This window comes from Sus scrofa, chromosome 6, assembly GCF_054392235.1.
Source record: "Sus scrofa isolate SSC_HxYL_T2T_F1_AM1 chromosome 6, Sscrofa_HxYL_maternal_Yorkshire_Landrace_v2.0, whole genome shotgun sequence".
Lineage (NCBI taxonomy): Eukaryota > Metazoa > Chordata > Mammalia > Artiodactyla > Suidae > Sus > Sus scrofa.
Window position 1 is genome coordinate 59,443,806 of NC_139388.1, and position 17,113 is coordinate 59,460,918.

At 54.5% G+C, this 17,113-nt stretch overlaps 1 protein-coding gene across 2 annotated transcripts in view; it reads right to left on the bottom strand.

Annotated features, from left to right (window-relative positions):
• LRRC4B (leucine rich repeat containing 4B) overlaps positions 1-17,113 on the bottom strand; it is a 65,364-nt gene that overhangs the window by 37,435 nt on the left and 10,816 nt on the right. The window contains exon 1 of one of the 2 annotated variants that reach the window (XM_021094798.2): positions 4,496-4,553. The exons of the other annotated variant lie outside the window; for it this stretch is intronic. The gene's annotated coding sequence lies outside the window, so the exon portion shown is untranslated. Of the gene's footprint in view, positions 1-4,495; positions 4,554-17,113 lie in introns of those variants that run through there. 2 annotated transcript variants of the gene reach the window in all.

The following is a 17,113-nucleotide window of genomic DNA, read 5'->3' on the forward strand; positions in this document are numbered from 1 at the left end:
TGGATTCATTTCCACTGTGCCACGGCAGGAACTCCAGTGTCACTCTTTCTACTGTCTTGCCACCCCCCTGTCTGGCAAAGCCACCCCACTCTCAGGGACTGGGGAGAGAAGGGAAAGGAAGTTTCTCCCCAGCAGGGGTGAAGTGTCCCTAAACTCAGGGATGAGGAGGCTGTCTACTTCCTGCCAGAGAGGAAACATTCTCCCTACAGGGTCATGGTGGAGGAACCAATGCTGGGGCTGAGCCCTGTCACGGCACAAAGGGGACCCTTGCTATCTGCACCCTGACCTGGAGGTGAGACCAAATGGAGTCCATCCCTCCCCCGCTGGCACAGAGCCCCACCCCTGAGAGATCTGCACTGGGACCAGATGAACTTCCAGAAGTGTGCTTGCTCCCAACACACAAGGAAACCTGTCCCTGACTGCGGACTGCAATCTGACGGGGGTGGGGGGGAACGTGGGACAGGTGACAGCCAGCCAAGGATGGGCTGCAACATGGTGGGTCCATGCGACACTGGCTCTAGACACTGCAAGGGACTGTGGCTGAGAAGAACTCATATGTGCTTGGCAGCCAGGTGGTCTTAAGCGTCTTCCCACCCTTGGCGTAGCAGGGAGGCAGCCCCTGGTTCCAGGGAGGCTTGGAGCTGGGGCAAAATTTCCCCAGAGAATAATGGAGCAAGAGGCACTGGCCAAGAGCGCCCTTGTTAAAAGGGCTCAGATTCTGGAAGAAAATTAAGGGAAGGAGTGTGGAGAGAGTGCGGGGGGCGGGTAGAGGGAAGGAGTGTGGAGAGTGAAAAGATGAGAAAATAGCAGAGGTGGAAAACTCAGCTGACTATAGCCTCGAGCAGGCAAGACAGACGAAGATGAAATCGACGAAGCAGGTGAGAACAGCGCAGGGAGTGGTGGCTCTCTGGGCACCTGAGCACAGCCCACTGCTACCCCCGAGAGGTGGGGGATTTTTCCAAAGAAGCTGATAATCTGGATTTTGTGGATATATAATTGAATATAACATTCTGTTAGCTTCAGGTGTACAATGCAAGGTTTCGATATTTGCAAACTAATTACAACAAGCCTAGTTACAAATCACCGCGTGTAGTTACACATTTTTTTTTTTCTTGTGACAAGAATGGATTTTTATGTGAAATCGCTCATTTTGAAAAAGAATTGGTGACACATTAAACACTTTGAAAGCACTGGGGGGAAATTGACCCTCGAGGTCCACAGGACAGCAGGGTAAGTCCTCAGCTGTGGGGAGAAAAGGAGGCGGGGCGGGAAGAGAAAGAAAGACCGACCAGAGAAGCTGGCAGAGGTGAGGGAGCAGAGGAGGAAAGCCTGTGCAGCTGAGTAGGGACGGAAAGAGAGGCAGTGACAGGGCGATGAGGCCACGGGTGGCCAGAGGAGCCAAGACCAGAAGGCCAGGGGCTGGGGCTGGGGTGGGGGGAGGGCTCAGCCCCGGGGAGCGGGGAGAGAGTTGGGAGATGGAGGTCCAGGCGGCACCTTAGGAGTGGTGGAGGAAGGGATGAAGGCTGGGAGGGATGAGGAAGAGGGGAGCAGCCATCCTAGCAAGAGACAGGTGAGCCCAGCGGGCGGGGAGGAGAGGAGCCCAGGCACCGGAAGAGGCTGCGAACCCAGTGCTTCCCCTCCCCTCCCCCTCCCAGCACCTCCACCTGGAGCCCTGCCTCTTTCCATGTGGCCTCGGTGCTCACCGGGCCCTGGCTCCATTTTCTGGAGGAGACGTGTCACTGGCCCTCTGATACCTGGTGCCTTAATTCTGGGGGAGCCTTCTGACTCGGGGATCCCTCTCCCAACAGCTCCTGGGTGGCATGGAGGGCGGCTGCTGGGGTCCCTGCAGCACACATGTGGGGCCTCCTTCTCTGGGCTCCGGGTTGGATCGTGGGCAGGGCTGTATGGGCAGCGCCTGGGGCTGCATCTCCACAGCTCCGAGGCCACCTCCGTGTGTCTCTCTGTAGGTGTGAGGTCACTAGGCGACCATGTGTGAGGGCCTCTCTGGCCGGGGGTCTCGCCACCAGGTGCTGCCTTTGTCTCTCCCTCCGTGGCTCCCGCTGAGGGGCCCGCACGTCCAGGTCTTGCAGCCTCTGGAGTTTGTCACTGGGTCTGACTCCATGTCTGAGTCTCTGGCTGCCACTGATGCCCCTGAGTGTGTCCTGGTGTGTGTCTGCGCCTGTGCACAGACCCCCATCCCTCTCCGGAGCCGAAGGCCCTCGGCTCCTTCGAGCGGCACCCTGGGTCGTCGGCGGCGCGGCCCTTGCCGTGTGAGCACGCTGTGCGGGCCCCTCCTTCTCCAGCTCGCCTTTCTTTCGGAAATGAGACGAGGGACTCTGCGCCCTCTGGCTCCATGGCGATATGCCCTAAATGGTGTGTGTGTCGGCTGGGGTGTGGGTCCCCTTCTCGCACTCTGGCCGCGCCTCTGCCTCCCCCGAAGGTCTCTCTCTCTCTCGCCTCTGGGCTGCTTCACTCTCTAGCCCTCTTTTCTGAGTGTGCGTCTGAACGCTCAAGGGCCAGGGTTAGAGGAAACCCAGGGCAGAGCGGGGGAAGGGGGGAAGGAGGAAAGGAGGCTTTGAGGCGCAGGTTGGAAAGAGCAAGGAGAGACCGAGAGGGAGGGGCTGGTCCTGGCCCTGGTTCGGGGGGCTAGTTTTTAGCGGGGAGAGGATGCTGCGCGCTGCCTGGACCCGGAGGGAAGCGACTCTGGCTACTCCCAGCTGCCGCCGGAGCCCCAGTTCCTGTCTGGCGGCTGCGCGGCCGGGACTTGGGATGTGAGGCGCATAGCAATGGGGCGCTGCGGAGGCGCCACTGCAGCTCCCAGCTGGGGAGGGGGTGGGGAGGGGGCCGAGGGGCAGCCCTGAGGCGCCCTCCCCCACGCCTGCCTCCCAGCTGGGCTCTCCCCCGGGGATTCCCCCACCCTGGGAATGTCTCTTCCAGAAAGTGCGGCCTGAGGCTGCAGGGCGCAGGCGGGGAGCCCGCGAGGAGCAGCAGCCGCGGGGGCGGGGGAGAGGGTGAAGATGGGAGTGGTAGCGCGAGGAGGGTAGGGGCGGGTGGGCGAGGGGGCATCAAGGGCCTCAGGACCCAGAGTCCCAGGGAGAGACTGGCCGGGGCCCCTGGCTCAGGAGAAGGAGGAGCCCATGGCTGTGGGGGCCTGGAAATGTGGGTGGAACCCTGAGCAGAGCCTGGGCCTCGGGCTCCCCAGGAACGCTGGGGAGTTGGAAGAGGCAGAGGGTTAGAGAAGGAGAGCTTCCGGAAAGGAGGCCCCCTACGGCTGGGGGTCTGGGATTAGGAGACCCTAGGAAGTGAGGAGACTGAGATGGGGGGGGTCTGAGTGAAGAAAGGTCACAGAAGGGGGTCCTGCGCAGAGAAGGACGGAAAAGAAAGAGGCGGGCAGTGCCAGGGAGAAGCCCCACCTCCGTGCCCAGCCGAGGGTCCCAAGCCGAGAGGGGAGGAGATGAGGGGTCCTGAGAGGAACCGGGTAGGGACTGGGCGCTAGAGGAGAGAAGAGCTGAAGTTGGGGTCTCCCGGAGAGGGGATCAGGGAGGGCATGTTGGGGGGCGGGGAGTCAGAGATGGAGGGCAAGAGAGGCTCCTGAGGGGAAGGTGAGCTGCAGCTAGAAGGTCCTAGAAGAGCAGGTGTGACGGTGGGAAGGCTTGGGAGGGCGGCAAACGGGGGAGGGGAGGTCCCCGAGAGGAGAGGGTGAAGGCCAGTGGGAAGCGGGTAGTGGTCCCAGAGAGACACGTGCCCCAGGATAGATGGTCCCCGCAGCAGAATGGGGCCAAAAAAGGGGTCTTGGGAAGAGGGAGGGGCAGGGGTTCGGTCGCCCATCAGGAGAGGCTGGGGGGGGGGCAGAAGGAGAGGGGCTGAAGGTTGGGGAGGGGGTTGTTTCGTTTCCCAGTCACCCCCTCCATTTTCCCATTCTCACTTCCCAAACTCCCTGGTTCTCCCCAGTTGCCACGGCAACCGCTCCTGCCAGGCGCGGTCACCAAGGAAACCCCGTGCCCGCCTCTCCCCCCCTCCCCATCACTGGCGTGCCCCCCCCACCCCAAGCAGCCGCGGTGTGGAGGGTGGGAGGGGCAATGGGGGGGAAGGACTCGGACTCCCGCCCCAGAATGGGGGGGTCCAGACCTACAATCCGGCTAGCCACCACCCCCCACCCCCCGCCGCAAGCTGACAACCTCTACCCCACAGCTGGATACGCAGCGACAGCCGACAGCCGGACGGATGTACATCCCCCCCCACCCACCCCCCGCCACCATTCCCAGGCAGCAGCGACCCCCCAACACATAACTGGCCTGGGCCTGAGCACCCCCACCACACCGCCTCCCCCACCCGCTTCTGCTCTCCATCAGGCCCCGCCCACTGTCCTCTGTCGCCGCCCCCCCATCCCGGAGGAGGCCTAAGACCACTGACCCCCAATTAGAGAATGCCCCCCACTCCCCCACCCCATGGTTCCTCCTCCCGCCCCCTCCTGGGCCCTTCCGCGGCTACTCACGGCGAGGAAAGGGGCTCCTTCCGGGGGGCAGCATGCCCGGCCCGCGGGGGGAGGACCCCCCCAATGAGGCCAGGGATTTGGGGTGCGAGGCCCGCAGCGGGGAGACGCGGGGGGCGGGGCTGCGGCCGGGCCTGGGTCTCTAGCGGTCTCCCCCCTCCCCGGCTCCTGGATGGGGAGGGGGCTTCCGCAGCGGCAGCGACGGGGTTCGGGGGCCGCTCTGCCTCCTCGCTCGCCCGCCCGCCTGGAGCCCGGCCCGGCACCCTCGTCCGCCGGCCCGCCTTCCTTCTTGCCTTCCTTTCTTTCCTTCTTTCTTTCCTTGCTTCCTTCCTTCCAGCCTTCCTTCCTTCCTCCCTCCTCGGGCCGCCGGCGCCGCTCTCCCCCCACCCCACCCCCCCCAGGCCCCGGCCCCGGCCCCGGCCCCCGCCTCGGACGGTGCGGCAGCGACCGAGAGCAGCCGAGAGCGGCAGAGACGGGAGCGGAATACTGATGATGGAGGGGAAGCGGGAGGGAGGGGAGGGAGGGCGCCGGGAGGGGGGAGGCTGCCCGGGAAGGAACGGAGGGGGGAGAGGAGAGAAGGAGTGGAGGAAGGGGGGGAAGGGGAGGGAGGAGAAGGGTGAGGATGGGGGAGGAACGAGGGGTGGGGGAGGGGAGCGGTGGGAGAGAGAGGGGGAAGGAGGAGTAGAGGGAAGGAAAGAGGGGGAGGCAGGAGAGGGAGGGACCGAGGGCAGAGCGGGGAAGGCTGGAAGAGGGGAGCGGGAGGTGAGCGCGTCCTGGACAGGACGGGCGGCCTGGAGAAGAGGCACTCCGTGAATATTTGCGGGCTGAAAGCGGGCGGCGAGGGGGAGGCGCGGCCGGAGCGCTGGATGGAGGGGAAGCCGGAGAGCAGGAGGGGGTAGGCAGAGGGCTGGAAAGAGGGGCTGAAGGACAGCGATGGTTAGGGGGCCGGAGGAGGCCCAGGACGGGGGTGGGGTGAGTGGGGGGAGAGAGGAGGGAGCGGGCCGGGGGAGCGGTGGAGAAGTTTTTGGGGTGAGGTGGGGAGAGGGAGGGAGGCGCTGGCCGGACTGGGAGAAACAAAGCTGGACCGAGAGGACCGAAGGGAGGGGGACCGAGGGAGGGGGATGGGGGAGAGGGGAGCCAGAGCTGTGGAGGCGCAGGTATGGCGGCTGGAGCCTGAGAAGAACACCAAGAGCAAGCCTTGAATTCCCCCCCCCCGCCCCCCCGCAACGTGTGTGCACTTATCACCCCCCCCCCCCCCCCCCCGCCCCTTCAGCTCTGAACCAAGAGAGAAGGACTCTCACACCCATTTTCCAGATAAGGACCTTGGGTTCTCAGGGGAGCAAGGGCAGGATCCAGTCCAGAGTCCAGGGTCTGGACAGGGGTTCTGGAAGGAGCCAGAGAAGAGGTCGGGCCCTGGCAAGGAGCCCCTGATCCAGACCTATCATTGGGGGCACCTGGGGCGGGCAGAGGATGAGGCCCCACAGCCGCCCCCCCAGTTCTCTCACTTCCAGGTGTTGGTAGCAGGTGCTGGGGATACATTTAGAGTGTGAAGCCGGGTGCGGGGAGGTGGGGAGAGGATGCTGCGGCCTCAGAAAGGTCACCTTGTCCTACCCCTGCCCCATCAACTCCCCCTGTCCTGACCCTCAAAAGCTCTGGCAGCTAGGATGGGGGGCATGGGGAATTAGTGGACAAAGAAACCTAGAAGGGGCTGAAAGGAGGCTGAATTTCCTTCCAGGCAGGAATCTCACTTCTTTGTCCATCTCCCCCCCCACCCCACCCCCCAAGTCTGGCTACTGACTTTCCCCATGGAGGGGAGAGGAAAGATAAAGCTTCCTTCCCTCAGTGCCAAGGTCCCAAAGAGACTGCCTCCCTCTGCCCTTCTTCTAAGAGCCCCTCCCATGTGTGTCGCCTTCAACCCCAGGGGCAGAAATGGGGCAAAGTGGGGGACAGTCTGGGATAGAGGGGGCTGGGAGGTGAGGAGGGACAGTGGGTCACATGTGGGTGCACACGAAGCAGCTGTGGGTGGAGGGTGGTTCAGGCCGAGAGGGGAGAGCCGCAGAGAGGGGAAACTGAGCAAGGGACAGAGGGACCAGGCCTGGGAGCAACAGGTGGGTTGTAGGGTGCTGGGTCCCCATCCCAGCGCTGCTGAAATCTGGTTTAGGAGATTGGAAGCAGGACTGCGTGTGCGCGCCCAGAGTGCAGTATAGGGCAGGCCCGAGGTCAGTAGTAAGTAACAGTAGTACTAACAGCCAGTGTGTCCCGTGTCAGAGGCTGCTGCGCCAGGCACTTCCTGAACGTCTCGTTGACTCCTTAGTACCTGCCTCAACGGGACTTTTAGGGCTCTGAGCACCACTGGCACAGGTGGAGCTGGAGCTTGGGGAACCCCTTCTGTGCTCACCATTAACCCTTTGGTTTCTAGAGGGCAGCTGGGGAGAGGCCAGAGCAGGGAGGTAGAGAAGAATTTCCACATCTTACCCACTTGAGCACCTTCCTGGTCTGCTGGTCTGAACTTACTTCAGAGAAACAAAACACTCGCTCAGAAGACCACGGCTGGTGGGGTGGTGGCAGGGGAGGCTTGAGCCTTGAGGTGATGGCGAGGCCTCACAGAAGAAGTGGGCAGGGCTTGGGTGTGCAGGGAAGCCCCCATCCCCACCCCCTGCTGCCCATGGAGACCAGAGGCCTGGGGATGGCAACAGGTTTGGCCTATTTGAAAGGGGAACTAAGACAGCTATGGCAGGACCAGACACAGGGAGAACAGAAAGGGAGGAGGAAGAGCCCAGATTAGCACAAACACAAAACCAAACCCCAATGCTACCGTCTGCCCCCTAAACTTTACTCTAAAGCTTAACTCAGGCAGCAGTCCTAAGCAAATTCAACCCTGATCCCTATTTTTGCATTCATATTTTCTTTTTTTCTCTTTCTTTCCTTTTTTTTTTTTTTTTGGCTTTTTAGGGCCCCACCCATGGCATATGGAGGTTCCCAGGCTGGGGGTCAAATCGGAGTTACAGCTGCCAGCCTACACCACAGCCACAGCCGCATCAGATATGAGCTGCTTTTGCGACGTACAGCACAGCTCACGGCAACGCCGGATCCTTAACCCACTGAGCGAGGGGCCAGGGATGGAACCCGCAACCTTATGCTTCCTAGTGGGAATTCCGACATTCACATTTTCAACACTGATTGGGGCCCACGATGGGCCAGAAACTCTATTACTTAAAAAGAGGAGGCAGTGACCCAGAGACCACCTCCCCCGCATAGTCATGGAGACTCCAAAGGTATGTTTACTGCTTCCAAAAAGCAAATGTAAAGTATATATTTCCTTTGAGATCGCATTTCAGAGGTTAAGCCAAACATCAAACTTCTCTGCTTCGGGCTGTTAAAAAAAAACAAACGTCTCCACTCAGTGTGTTAACTGCGCGTCTCACCCTGATCAGAAGTTCTGATGGACAGTTAGGTTTACCTTTGATAAATAAAATATGGGCAAAGGAAGGACATTTTCACTTAAGGTAGTTTGGGTTGCTGAGAAGTCTTTCTGAGTGGGATCCACGGGGCGGGGCAGGGCAGGGTGGGGGGCAGGGGGTGGGTGACAGTGGCTAAGGCATCACATCCCCCTCCTCCCCTGTGGTTCTTTACTTTGTTCTTTGTACTTACACGTGGCCCTCGCTGGCCAGCCAAGCCTGTCCCTGACGGCAGGCAGTTCCGAGAATTGTGTGTCTCCCCAGGCCTTACCCTAGCCGGGACCTTCCCGATGCCTCCGTCCGACTCCCTCACTCCTGGGAGAGATGGTGGCTGCTCACCGAGGAGCACAGAGCTGGATGAAGACCAGCATCCCTGGGGCCTGCTTGTCCAGTTTCCAAGGCATCGGCTGGCTGGACGTCCCGGAGGTGGCTGCCCTGCTCTCCCGACCCGCAGGCTCTGGCCCTCCTCTGGGGGCAGGTCTCCACAACCTGGGAGGGCTTCGTTACTTCGTCAGCCAATAGTGTGGCACAAGTAACACCTTGGGACTGCCAGAGCTGGGTCATAAAGAGGGGTGGCTTCTGCTTTCCTTGCTGGAATATTTGCTTTTGAGACTTTGGTGGCTGTATAAGCTGACTTACAGCCAATGTACAGCCCTAAGGCCACCATGTTGGGATGAAGCTCAAATCATGCCACGTGAAGAGCCTACACAGAGAAGCCCTGACCCTTCCTGAAGAGGGAAGGGTGCCTGGCCAGCACACAGCTGCACTAGCTCTCCTTCCCTTGCTACTCTAGCCACAGGCTCAGTGCCTCCACTTTATTTATCTACTGTTGCTTTTTAAGGCCGCACGAGCAACATATGGAAGTTCCCAGGCAAGGGGTCGAATCAGAGCGACAGCTCCCAGCTTACACCACAGCCACAGCAACTTGGAATCTGAGCCTTGTCTGCGACCTACACCCCAGCTCATGGCAACGTCAGATCCCCAACCCACTGAGCAAGGCCAGGGACTGAACCCACATCTCTTGGATACTAGTCAGATTCGTTTCTGCTGCGCCACAATGGGAACTCCCTCCGTATATCCACTTTAGAGCCAGAACTCCCAGCAGACTCCTTCCTAAGCTTGTGTTCCTGCTGTGGCCCAGGTCCGATCTCTGGCCCCAGAACTTCCGCATGCCACGGGTTATGGCCAAAAAATAAACAAATAAAATACAAGAGATTAAAGAAATACAACAGCCAAATGCAATTACACAAACCTTGCTTGGGTCCTGGATTGAAAGGGAGTCTATGGGCAGTTGGGAAAATATGAATTTGGACTTGATCTTGAAAACGTTAGAGAATTCACATTAGTTTTCTCTGGTGTGATAACGACATGCTATTGCGGTTATGTAGGAGAATGCTCTTATTCTTAGGAGATTCATGCTGAAGTATTTACACCTGCAACTTTCAAATAATCCGGAATTTGAAATGTTAATAATTATGGAATCTAAATGGTGGTTATATGAATGTTCATTAAAATTTGTTTTTCAACTTTCTGTATATTTGACATTTTTGGTAAAAATTTGGGAAGGGGAGCATTCACTGAGAGAAGTAACATTTAGTGTAGATTGCCACTTGTCATGACCCCCCCAGTAAATTTCTGCCTCTTTGCCTCAGCATTTAAGACTGCTCATCTTAAAAAATTCACCCCCAAAGTTCCCCTGAGAACACATCTCCCCTGTACCTCATCCTTTGTTCTTTTCAGCAAAACTTCTGAGATGGTTGGAAAAACTCACTGTTTCCACTTTTTCCTGTTCTAGTTCCTCTTCAAGCACAATGGGCTTCTGTCCCCAACTCCACTAAGCTGCCTCTGTCAAGGTCACCAGTGACCTCACTGTTGTAAATTCAGGGGCTACTTCTGGACCTACATCCTGCTCACCCACTCAGCAGCACTTGACATAGGACCTCCTTGAAACCACTTGTCCTTTTGGCTTTAGTGACGCCAAACCCTCAACTCCTTCGTCCCCCGTCGGACTCCTCTGCGCTCTGTGCTCTTTCCCCAGGTGACCTCGCCCAGGTCATGGCTTTGAACCCACGGTCAGCCGATGGCTCCCCAGCGTGGGTCTCCAGCCCTGACTCCCACCTCTGCTTCCCAAATGCTACAAGGAGCTCCCTACTCCCAGCCCATCTCCACACACCTGTTTTACTTCCAGTTTTCCTTCGCTCAGCAAGTTGGACCACCCTCCACTGAGTTGAAAAAGAATGCAGAGGGAGTTCCCCTTGTGGCTCACAGGGTTAAGAACCCGACATAGTTTCCGTGAGGATGCAGGTGGATCCCTGGTCTTGCTCAGTGGGTTAAGGAGCCAGCGTTGCCGTCAGCTGTGGTATAGGTGGCAGACGTGGCTTGAATCAGCTCTGGTTGTGGTGTAGGCTGGTAGCCGTAGCTCTGATTTGACCCCTGGCCCAAGAACTTCCCTGTGCCATGGGTGCAGCCCTAGGAAGGAAAGAAGGAAGGAAGGAAGGAAGGAAGGAGAGAAGAGAAAAGAAAAGAGAAAAGACAGAATGTAGAAATTGTTCTTGGTGGTGCTTCTTCCCCCGTCTACATCCAATACATCATCCGGTCCTGGGGCTCTGCCGCTAAAGAGATTAGTCTCTTCTTTCCATCTCTTCTGCTGCAGTGCTAGCAAAAGTCACCCTCCTGTCCCCTCTTCCGTGCTGGGCTGAAGGCCTCCTCTCCTCCCTTGTTGCTGCCACTCCCGCCTCCCTGCAACCCATTCTCCACACAGCAGCCAGAGTGATCCTGTTAAAATGTCAGTCAGATCACCTTATCCCTCTACTCGGACTTTCCGCCTGCCCTCCTTCCTGAGGCCTCTAAGGCCCTGCAAGATCTGGGCCCTGATGCTCCTCCGACCCCATCTCCTGCCCCTCTCCCGCACTCCAGCTTCTTCCCTGCAGGGAGCTCACTCCTACCTCAGGGCCTTTGCACTAGCTCCTCTCTGCCTGGAATGCTCCTCTCCCAGATCTTTGCAGGGCTGGCTCCCTCCATGTCACCTCCTCAAAGAGGCCTTCCCTGTCCAACGTATTTAAAGGCACCATCCTACCCCTTCTTGGTCGCTCTCTGTAACACTGCCCCGTCTGTTTTCTTCCTAGTATTCAGTGATGCCATGTGTTTGGTTACCTGCTCCTGCCTGCTTATCTTCCCTCCCTTGAAGGCAGACTCATGAGGACGAGACCTGGTCTATTCTCAGTGACTATTACATCCCCAGTGTCCAGAACATGTTAGGAAAATGGTCTATTTTTATTGAGTCTGTTGACTAAAATGCATAATCCATCCAGTCTTTTAGGTTTTTCAAGGCTCTTTTTCTTTTTTGGCTGTCCCGTGGCATATGAAGTTCCTAGGCCAGGGATCAGATCCAAGCTGTGGTTATGACCTAAGCCGCAGCTGTGGCAACACCGGATCCTTGACCCACTATGCTGGGCTGGGGAACAAACCTGTGTCCCAGCACTCCCAAGACACCACCAATCCCGTTGTGCCACAGCGGGAACTCCTTTTTAGGTATTTCACATGCTCTTCTTGAAACAAAACCATCCCTTGACATAACATGGACTGTTTTTGTTGAGTCTACTATGCATTAGACAAGCACTCAAGTTATCTCCAATCCTTCCAAAAATCCCCTAAGGAAGATGCTGTTATCTCACCCAACCTCAAGTTTACAGAGACTCAAGTTCAAAGAGGTGAGTATTCAACCAAGATCACACAGTGAAGAAGTGGTCAATTTGGATTCCAAACCTGCTCTGTTTGATGCCAGAGCATACATTCTTCCTGCTCTGCCATGCTGTCTGAGACATCATTGAATCCCGATTTCTGTTCATTATCAACATAATATATTGGGAACTCATGCTTAGGGCCATGACGGGGTAATTGGTACCAGAATTGCCCTCCCGGGATATAAACAACTATAAAGCTGGACAAAATATATGAGGCCACTATTTTCAGGCCTTGAACAGACAGGAAGGGAAGTGTGGTCTATAACCTCTGCTGTAACATAATAATTTCACTCTTAGGAATTCACCCCAGAGAAATGAAAACGTGGATACATATCATCCACACAAAAGCTGAGGTCAGATTGTTTGGAGCATCTGTATTAATAACAAAATAAAACTGGAAGTAACTCCAGCCTTCATCAACAAGGAACCAACAGTAGTGCATTCATAAAACAGACCTCACTAGCGACAGAAAGGGATGAATATTGACAGATTTAGCAACATGGATGAATGTCATAGATGTGATTTGGAGCAAGAAAAAAAATCAGACACAGAAGACTATGTATTGTATGATTCTATTTTATAAAGTTCAATAAAAGTCAAAATTATTTTTATTTATTTTTTGTCTTTTTGTCTTTTTAGGGCTGCACCTGCGGCATATGGAGGTTCCCAGGCTAGGGGTCTAATTGGAGCTACAGCTGCCAGCTTACGCTACAGCCACAGCAATACCAGGTCTGAGCCATGTCTGTGACCTACACCACAGCTCATGGCAACGCCGGATCCTTAACCCACTGAGCGAGGCCAGGGATCGAACCTGAAACTTCACAGTTCCTAGTTGGATTCATTTCTGCTGTGGTATGACGGAACTCCAATAAAAGGCGAAACTTAAAAAAAAGAATAAAAGGAGTTCCTATTGTGGCTCAGTGGAAGCAAATCTGATTAGCATTCATGAGGTTGCAGGTTTGATCCCTGGCCTCAACATGATCGAACCCATGAGCTGGGGTGTAGGTCGCAGATGCGGCTTGGATCTGGCGTTGCTATGGCTGTAGTGTAGACCGGCAGCTGCAGCTCTGATTCGGCCCCTAGCCTGGGAACTTCCACATGTCTCGGGTGTGGCCCTAAAAAGCCAAAAAAAAAAAAAAAAAAAAGCAAAATTAATCTAAAATTATTTTTTAGTAATAGAAATTGGAATAGTCCTTGCCTATGGGGTTGTGGATTAGTTGGCAGGAGGCACAAGGGAACTTTTGGATGGATAGAGATGTTCTGTCATAATTTTTTTTTTCTTTTTTGGCTGCCCTGGGGCATATGGAGTTTCTCGGCCAGGGATCAGATCTGAGCCGCAGTCTCAACCTAAGCCACAGCTGCGGCAACACTGGAGCTTTAACCCACTGTGCCGGGCCAGGGATTGAACCTTCAGTCTGGTGCTCCCAAGATGCCACGAATCCTGTTTCTCCACAGAGAGAACTCCAGTGTTCTGTTATCTTGAAGGAGGTGCTGGTTTCAAGTGTATAAATTAGTCAAAACTCACTGAATTGAGATCATAATATCTGTTCATTTCACTGTGTGTAAATTGCTCCTGAAAATAATTCACTGGCCTCTACCTCACACAAGTTACAAAAATAAATTCTAGACGGGTTATGTTTCTGAACCTAAGAGGTAAAACAATTTTAAAAGCAAGCATGGGGGACTATTTTCATGTATTTGGAGTGGGAAAGATTTCTTAAAACGAAAACAAAGTTCTTATAATAAAGGGGGAAAAAAGGTAAGTTGGACTATATTGGGAATTTCCATTCATCAAAAGACACCATTAAGAAGTTAAAAAGGCAAGCTGCAGATGGGGGTAGATTCTTATGCAGTATAGGCACAAAATTCCTTCTAATCAATAAGAAAAAGTCAGACAAATCAAGAGAAAAACAGGCAGCCCCTCTTCTCACACTGTTCAGATTGGTGTAACTGCTCTGGGAAATAGGTTGGCGGTACCTCCGGGGCTTACCATCTGCACCCCGCCCCCTGCGCCTCCTGGGTCTGTATCCACCAGAACCACTTACATGTGTTCACCCAAAGAAAGAGACACGGACTTGCATGGAGGCACTGCTCACACCAGCCACAACCTGAAAACCATCCGGACGCACGCGGGCAGTAGAACAGATGAGTTAATGGTGGGCTGCTCACGGGATGGCATCTGGCCCAGCCAGGAAAAGAAATGAGGCACAACCACGTGCAACCACACGCGCGGGTCTCACAGACCTTCCACTGAACAAAGAAAGTAGCCAACAGCCAGAGAGGCAAAAATAATCGACCGAGTTCGAGGTGAGTATAGTGTGCCCTTTGAGAGAGGGTGGCACCTGGAAGGGAGTGTGAGGGGGCTTCTTGGGAGCTGGATGTGCTCTTTCTTGATGTGGCTGCTGAGTAGAAACTTACTGAGCTGGTAGTTTCTGTTGTGGCTCAGCGGCAAGAAACCAGAGGAAGATCCATGAAGATGTGGGTTGGATCCCTGGCCTCAATCTGGAGTGTTTTTTCCTTTTAGGGCCGCGCCTGGGGCATATGGAGGTTCCAGGCTAGGGGTCGAATCAGAGCTGTAGCTGCCAGCCTACACCATAGCCATAGCAACGCCATAGCAACGCCTTGTCTGCGACCTACACCACAGCTCAAAGCAACACTGGATCCTTAACCCACTGAGCGAGGCCAGGGATCGAACCTGCAACTTTATTGTTCTTACTCGGATTCGTCTCCACTGCACCACGATGGGAACTCCCCAAGGTTTACTTTTTAAAGTAAGATGATCTATGATCACATTAGTTTACTACTGCTGCTCTAACAGACTAGCATAAACTTTGTGGCTTAAAAGGCAGAGACTTATTCTCTCAGAGTTCTGGAGGTCAGAAGTCCCAAATCAGTATCCCTGGGCTGGAATCAAGGCGTGTTCCCTCTGGAGGCTCCAGGGGAACATCTGTTCCGTAGCTCTTTCCAGCTTCCAGAATTCACCTGCCTCCCTTGGCTCCTGAATCCTTCTGTCTCCATTGTCACATCGCCTTCTCTGACTCTGGTCCCCCTTGTCCCTCTTAGAAGGACCCTCGTGATGACACTGGGTCTGGCTCCATTTCCAGATCCTTAATCACATCTGCCAAGTCCCTTTTGCCACATAAATCAGCATATTCACAGGTTTCAGGGGCTAGGTGTGGGCACCTTTATTCCGTCTGCCGTAACGATCATGAAATCACAGGCGGCAAACAGAGAAAAGTAGGGGAAAAAATAGCCACACTCCCGCCTTTCAAATTCTTTCTCTCTGTAACAGCTGGGTGCATTTCTGCTTTGTCTTTAAAAGTATCGTTAAACTCATACTTCATATGAGCTGCGTGCATTCTACTTTTGTTCACTGACTATGATCCCATCAACATTTCCAGGCTAATATGTGTTCTTCAAAATGTCATCTTAAATGGCTGTGTAATATTCTATCGCGTGGTGGTAGCCTAGGTAACTTCCCCATGCCCTTCTAGCTGGATACCCTGGTAATTTCATTTTTTTAAAAAAAACCATTTTAAATAACATCATGTTGAACCTCTTTGTAGCTATGTCTCTGTTTGACTTGCAGGTGGCTTTCCAGGCTGTAAGAGTGCGAACATTTTTCCGGCACTGACATCTACTGCCAAACTGCTTTTGCCAAGAGGGTGGGAGCAATTTACATGCCGACGCCGTGCATGGGCAGGATGTCTGTTTTGCTTCACTATCACCAGCATTCAGCAGAACCTTAAAACATTTGTTGTTCATTTGGTGGGCAGAAAAAAGAATCGCTAAGTTGTTGTAACGCTATGCCCTTGGGTTTTAGCGAAAGGAGCAAAACAGAAGAGTTAATGTGGAAACCACTTTAGCTTTGGCTGCAAAGTTTTGTTCATCATCCGGGAATTCAACTCCAAGGGACTCATATTAAAGAAATAATCAGAGGGAGATGAAAATTGGCACGCAAAGATGTGTATCATAGTATCATTTGTAATAGCCAAATCTAAAAACAACTTACACGTTAAAAATCAATAGGGAGTTCCCATTGTGGTTCATCGGGTTAAGAACCTGACATAGTGGCCATGAGGATGCGGGTTCGATCCCCGGCCTTGCTCAGTGGGTTGAGGATCCAGCACTGCTGTGGCTGTGGCTCCAATTCGACCCCTAGCCTGGGAACTTCCATATGCCACGGGTGTGGCCGTAAAAAAGAAAACACGAAAGGGGAAAAAATCCGTAAGGATGTGTGATCCTGGGGATGTCCCTGCACCTGGGCTCTCTTGTTTTCACTTGGAGTCCCTCTTGCCCTGTCTCTCTGCTACCCATTCACCCATTCATCTGCTCCAGCTCTGTGCTGCCAGCTGAGGACAGAGCAAAGAACGAAACAGTGGGGACCAAGAAAACTGCCCTCGTGGAGCTTTCAATGCTGGCTGGTAGACAGACCTACTTCACCGAAGGACCCCTTCAGCCCAGCTTTCCCATCTTGAAAAGCGGGGAATTGGAACAGTTAGCATCTGTGCGCGTGCAAATCCAACTTCCAAGTCTCTGGTTAACCTATGTGTGTGTTATTCCTCTTGGTCCCGCACAATCTCCTTGAAGCTGTGGAGGGGGATCGGCTGTCTTGTTGGCCTCTTCCTGGAAATGGCACTTAAATGTCCTGTGTTCATTCTGTGTGATTTCGGTGGTGCTAATTCCTAGGGATTAGGAGAAGGTCCGTGACCCAGACCTGGTGTCGCCTGATCTTGGGACTTTTTCTGGGGTTAGCTGCTTTGGTCCTGGGGTTGGTTAGCTGCTAGAAATGAAACCTGGAGCTGCTAATAATGAGCTCACTATACTCAGGGCTGCAGCACAGGCCGGGGCAATCTGCGCTCTGCACAAGTTCAGCCTGTGCTTCTCTTGCCAAACCTTATGTCCTGGATGCAGGACTGTGCCAGCCAGATGGAAGGGAATGCCTTTTTGAAATGTACACACCCAGAGTTAGTGGCTTTTTTGTAATTGATCCATCCCAGGGGCCTCTTTTTTGTTTCGTTTTGTAATTTTCCCAGAGGACACCTGGGGACCCTGCCATAGTGGAGAAGAAGCTGCCTGAGCATAAAGGCAACACAGAGGAAAGCAGATGGGAGAAAGAGGAAGACGTGTTCCTGAGAGTGAAGTTCGAGGGCCTGTTGCAGCCGTTCCTGATGCTGGATCTAGTGATGAACTTTTCAGTTACGTGAACCAAGAAATAAGCGCTCTCTCCCCAATGTTTTTTTCCTTAAACCAGTTTTCACTGGGGTTCTGTTACTTGCGAGTGTAGCGGGACTGGCCTATATTGTGAGGGACGGCCTGCCATCTCCTCACACAGCTCAGCACACCCTCAGTTCCTCCCTGTGGGTGGTCAGTTTCCTTACCTCTAAAAGGAAAGAGATGGCCACAGGAAGCGGCCCTAG